Source organism: Papaver somniferum, chromosome 3 (genome assembly GCF_003573695.1).
Source record: "Papaver somniferum cultivar HN1 chromosome 3, ASM357369v1, whole genome shotgun sequence".
NCBI classification, from domain to species: Eukaryota; Viridiplantae; Streptophyta; class Magnoliopsida; order Ranunculales; family Papaveraceae; genus Papaver; species Papaver somniferum.
This window is the reverse complement of record NC_039360.1, coordinates 212,678,335-212,684,259: the sequence shown is the minus strand read 5'-3', so window position 1 is coordinate 212,684,259 and position 5,925 is coordinate 212,678,335. Positions and strand designations below refer to the sequence as shown.

Genomic DNA, 5,925 nt, shown 5'->3' with positions numbered 1-5,925 from the left:
AGATAAGGGTTCGGATTTCATCACCGTTCTCTTCTTGCCCGCTTAGGAACACGTAACCTACGCGAACCTAAGCCTAAAATTTTGACTAGAAAGAGACCGATAGGGTAACGAGCTTAACAGGAAAGTCATTCGAAATACTCTTTTAAGAATACTTCGAAGTTCTTGACGGTTTCTGTAAGTTGAATGCGTGACTGCGCCGCCTTGTAATACCGGTGAGGCCTTGGGTATCAAAGCTCCACCGATCTTCCCTCGCCTCTATTCAACTTACGTTAACTCGGATTGATTCCAGAGGGGTTTGCTTAAATTGTAACGAATTCCCGTTCGAAGGATTAGAATCTGGTCTAAAAACAATCTAAGTGGAGCCATCATGCTTTTTGTTTGCTAGAAATCAATAGGTTTGATTTGGTTGAGTCGGCCTTGATCTGTGTTTGCTTACCCTTCCAATCTAGAAAATTCTATTGTATGCCTGAACGTAAAAGAGACGCACTAGGTAGATTTGTTAAAGAGAAACCTAGTAGTTCGAAGCGTCTCGATTACCTTAATTTAGAAAGTCCGACTTTTGAAGAGTATGTTTTTGAACGTCCTTTGACTGAGGAGAGAATCCCTGGTGCTCCGATAGCGCCAGGAATGGCAACTTTGAAAGCTTTGTTGAATCCAACTAAGACTACTCGTCCTTCATGTATTAAGTTAGCTGAAACGGAGGCACCCTATGAACTGAAACCTGGGACCTTACAGATGCTCCCAATCTTTTTAGGGAAAGAAAATGAAAACCCTTATTACCATGTTAGGTATTTTGAGGAAATTTGTAGTACTCTAAGAATTAGAGGCTTAGATGATGATGCTTTGAAACTTAGGTTATTCCCATTTTCCCTGAAAGATAAGGCCAAGTCGTGGCTATATAGTTTGGACTCCGAGTCAATTGAGACATATGAACAACTTACATCTGCCTTTTTCAATAAGTTTTTCCCTAGGCACAAAACATCGTCTATTAGGACGCAAATATGCACATTTTTACAACAAGAGGGAGAATCTTTATATAGGTATTTGGAAAGGTTCAATGATTTATTATCCCAGTGTCCTCATCATGGTTTAGAAAAGGTTAGGCTAGTTCAGATCCTTTATGAGGGTTTAGATTACTCCACAACAACCATGGTTGAGTCTCTATGCTTTGGTGGATTTGAAAACCAAACTGTTGATGCAGCGATGGAATTTTTTAATGAAATCGCCGAAAAAACCCAGCAATGGGAAAATAGTAGGGCACCCCAGAAAACAATTCTTTTAAGTAGAGGAAACGTTAATAGGGTAGAAGGAGGCTATGAATCAGATGCCAAAATTGTTGCTATAGCAAAAAGGTTAGAAGCCTTAGAAGTGGGCCATACTAGTGGTAGAGTGGAGCCTTTTTGGGAAGGACAGAATATTGAAGAGCAGGCCAATGCTCTTTATAATAACACTAGATTTGATAACCGTCAAAATATTGACCTGTATTCAGAAACCTATAATACTGGTTGGAGAAACCATCCGAACCTTTCGTGGTCTAAGGGCCAAAGTCAAGGTCAGTTTAGTAATTCTAATGCTCCTCCAGGTTTTGGATATACTAAGAATCCTTCAGGACTAGATCATTTTCAGAATCAGTCAGATAAGAAAATCCTAAGTTTAGAGGAATCTCTCGCCTTGTTAACTCAGCAAACTGCAAAATTTCAGTTATCCGTAGAACAAAGTCTACAAGCTAGTAACAGGATAGGACAAGAAAATAGTCATGCTATTTCCGAGTTAAAAACCCAGGTTGGTCTGATAAGTGATTCTTTGAGAGAAAAAGGTAAGTTTCCCAGTCAAACACAACCCAACCCTAGAGGAGTTCATGAATTAGGTGCAAAACCATCGAATCAATTGAATGTTGTTAGAACCCTTAGAAGTGGTAGAGTTATAGACAATAAGGTAACCATGCCCGATAGTGAACATATTGTAGTTCACCCCTCAGGATCTCACCTCTCAGGACCAGTAGCTAAAGAGACTGATAAAGTTTCTGATGATGTGAATTCGGTTCCTGAAAGGTCTGATTTTAGGCCTAGAGCCTCATTTCCTCAGCTATTAGTACCAACAAAGAAGGAATCGAACTTTAACGATATAGTGGAGGTTTTTAAGCAAGTTACCATAAACCTTCCCTTATTAGATGCAATTAGGAAAATTCCTGCTTATGCCAAGTTCCTTAAGGATATGTGTACGCGAAAGCAAAAACTTAGCGTCCATAAGAAAGACTTTTTAGCTAGTCACGTAAGTTCAATCATTTAGAACACCACAAATCCAAAGTACAAAGACCCAGGTTCTTCTACCATTGCTTGCACAATAGGTAACTTCTGGGTATAAAAAGCTTTACTTGACTTAGGAGCCAGTGTGAACTTACTGCCATTCCATGTATACTTACAACTAGGACCTGGTGAAATGAAACCTACTCAGATGACACTGCAGTTAGCTGATAGGTCTGTTAAAATCCCTCGAGCTGTTATCGAGGATGTTCTTATTGAGGTCAACAAGTTTATTTATCCAGTGGATTTCGTGGTCCTAGATACCCAACCCGTCCCTGACCCATAGAACCAGATACCTGTGATTTTAGGTCGCCCATTTTTAGCTACGTCTAATGCGATCATTAACTTTCGAAATGGTGTGATGAGTTTATCTTTTGGTAATATTACTATGGAGATGAACATTTTTAATGTCAGTAAGCAACCTCATGAGCTAGATGACACATGTGTTGAGGAGGTGAACATGATAGAAGCCTTAGTTCAGGAGTCATTACCAAACATCTTGTCTGGAGACCCCTTAGAAAGTTGTCTATCCCATTTTGGTTTAGATTCTGACGACGATAGCACTATTGAACAGGTGAATGCTCTATTAGATTCTACCCCTGTGTTAGACACTGATAGATGGAAAGTTAGGTTCGAACCATTACCAGTTTATGAGACTACCCGAATTCCTTCTTTAGAAGAGCCCCCAAAGTTGGACCTTAAACCACTACCCGATACTCTAAAGTATGTGTTTTTAGGCCCATCTGAGACTTTACCTGTGATTGTAGCTTCCGATTTGGATAGTGATCAGGAAAGTAGGCTAGTAAATGTACTTCAAGACAATAAGGAAGCTTTAGGGTGGACTATAGCATACATTAAGGGTATAAGTCCTACTGTATGTATGCATCAGATTCATTTAGAGAAAGACTCCAAACCTTCTAGGGAGATGCAACGTCGACTAAACCCTAACATGAAAGAGGTAGTTCGAAAAGAGGTGCTTAAGTTGTTAGATGCGGGTATTATTTACCCAATTTCAGACAGTAAGTGGGTCATCCCTGTTCAGGTTGTCCCCAAGAAATCAGGTATCACTGTAGTCCAGAATGATAATAATGAATTAATCCCAACTCGAGTAACCACGGGATGGCGTGTGTGTATTGACTATAGGAAATTGAACAAGGTCACAAGGAAGGATAACTTTCCCCTTATTTTTATCGACCAAATGCTAGAGAGATTAGTTGGACATAGTCACTATTGCTTCTTAGATGGCTACCCCGGTTATAATCAGATCGTTATTGCCCCAGAAGACCAAGAGAAAACCACTTTTACCTGTACCTTTGGTACATTTGCGTATAAATGCATGCCTTTCGGGCTATGTAATGCCCCTGCAACTTTTTAGCGTTGTACGATGAGCATATTTTCTGATATGGTAGAACGGTTCTTAGAGGTCTTTATGGATGATTTTTAAGTGTTTGGTTCATCTTTCGATGAGTGCTTGCATCATTTGACATTAGTGTTGACTAGGTGTAAGGCAAAAAATTTAGTGCTTAATTGGGAAAAATGCCATTTCATGGTTAAATCAGGAATTGTGTTAGGACACAGTGTCTCTTCAAAGGGTATAGAGGTAGACAAAGCCAATGTTGACCTTATTAAGACTTTACAGGTCCCAAAAACCGTAAAAGATATTAGGTCATTCCTAGGGCATGCAGGTTTTTACCGTCGATTCATTAAGGATTTTAGCTTGATTTCTAGACCTCTTTGCAATTTGCTTGCAAAATATGTTAAGTTTGTCTTTGATGATGCTTGTTTAGAGGCTTTTGAGAAGCTTAAAACTTTACTCACTACTGCCCCAATAGTCCAGGCACCTAACTGGAACCTACCCTTTGAGATTATGTGTGATTCTTCAGATTATGCTATAGGCGTTGTGATTTATTATGCTAGCAAAACTCTGAATGATGCCCAAATGAACTACACAACTACCGAGAAGGAACTTTTAGCCATCGTGTTTTCCTTGGATAAGTTTAGGTCCTACCTATTAGGTTCTAAGATCATAATCTATACAGATCATGCTGCTTTAAAATACCTTTTATCTAAGAAGGATACCAAACCTAGATTGATTAGATGGATCCTATTGTTACAGGAATTTTCCCTAGACATTAGAGACAAAAATGGTGCAGAAAATGTAGTGGCAGACCACTTGTCTAGGCTAGTTGTTAGTTCCCCTAGTGATTCCCTTCCTATAAGGGATAGCTTTCCTGATGAACAATTGTTCTCTGTTTCCCAATCACCTTGGTATGCAAATATAGTGAATTATCTTATTACTGGTCGAACCCCTTAACATTGGGGTAAGCAAGATCGTTCTAGGTTTTTAGCCGAGGTTAAGCATTTCTTTTGGACGATCCTTATATGTTTAAGTACTGTCCGGACCAGATTATTAGGAGATGTGTATCTGAGAGTGACCAGTCTAGTATCATCTCCTTTTGTCATGAACATGCATGTGGGGGTAATTTTAGTGCTAAGAAGACTGCTGCTAAGAATTTGCAGTGTGGATTTTACTGGCCTTCGTTGTTTAAAGATTCCCATAGTCATTGTGTTTCTTGTGAGCATTGCCAGAAGTTAGGAACCATTTCCCGTAGAAATATGATGCCTTCGAACTCTATTTTAGTGATTGAGGTCTTTGATGTGTGGGGCATTGATTTTATGGGTCCGTTTCCTATTTCGTTTGGTTATTTACATACTTGTCGCTGTAGACTATGTGTCTAAGTGGGTTGAGGAGGTTCCGTGTAAAACGAATGACCACAGGGTCGTAGTCCAGTTTTTGAAAGAGAATATACTTAAACGTTTTGGTACGCCGCGAGCTATAATTAGTGATGGAGGTTCACACTTTTGTAATAGACCATTCGCTCTTTTAACGAAACAATACGGTATTACCCATAAAGTAGCAACCCCATATCACCCTCAGACTAGTGGTCAGGTAGAGGTTTCCAATATGGAAATTAAACGTATTCTAGAGAAAACAGTTAATCCAAATAGGAAAGACTGGTCGTCGAGGCTTACTAATGCCTTATGGGCTTACCGTACTGCGTTTAAGACACCCATTGGAATGTCACCTTATCGTTTAGTGTTTGGAAAGGCATGTCACCTGCCTGTTGAGTTAGAGCATCGAGCCTATTGGGCTATGAAGAACTTAAACTTTTCACTTGACAAGGCAGAAGCTCAAAGAAAGCTCCAGCTCAATGAGTTGGACGAGATTCGTAGAGATGCATACGATAGTGCTAAGGAGTATAAGAACAAAATGAAACTTGTGCATGATAGGAATACTTTACGAAAGTCATTTTCTCCAGGTCAAAAAGTTCTTCTGTATGACACTCGTTTGCATCTATTCCCCGGGAAGTTGCGCTCTCGGTGGACCGGTCCTTTTGCGGTCCGTACTGTTTTTCCTCATGGCGCTGTGGAGATTGAGACACCAGATGGTAGTAGTTCTTCGAAGGTTAACGGTCAGCGATTGAAGACCTTTTTAGAGCCTTTTCCTACAGATCATGTTGAGGAGGTCCCTCTGGAGGACCCCGTTTACCTTGATTGACCATCGAGGCGATTTTGTATGTTGTATAATATTTTTGTAGGTTTTTGGTTACACTTCACCCAG

At 39.9% G+C, this 5,925-nt stretch overlaps 1 pseudogene; it reads right to left on the bottom strand.

Moving 5' to 3' along the window:
• Window positions 1–991: 991 nt before the first annotated feature.
• Window positions 992–1,091, bottom strand: LOC113362388 (annotated as a pseudogene).
• Between the last annotated feature and the right edge of the window lie 4,834 nt (window positions 1,092–5,925).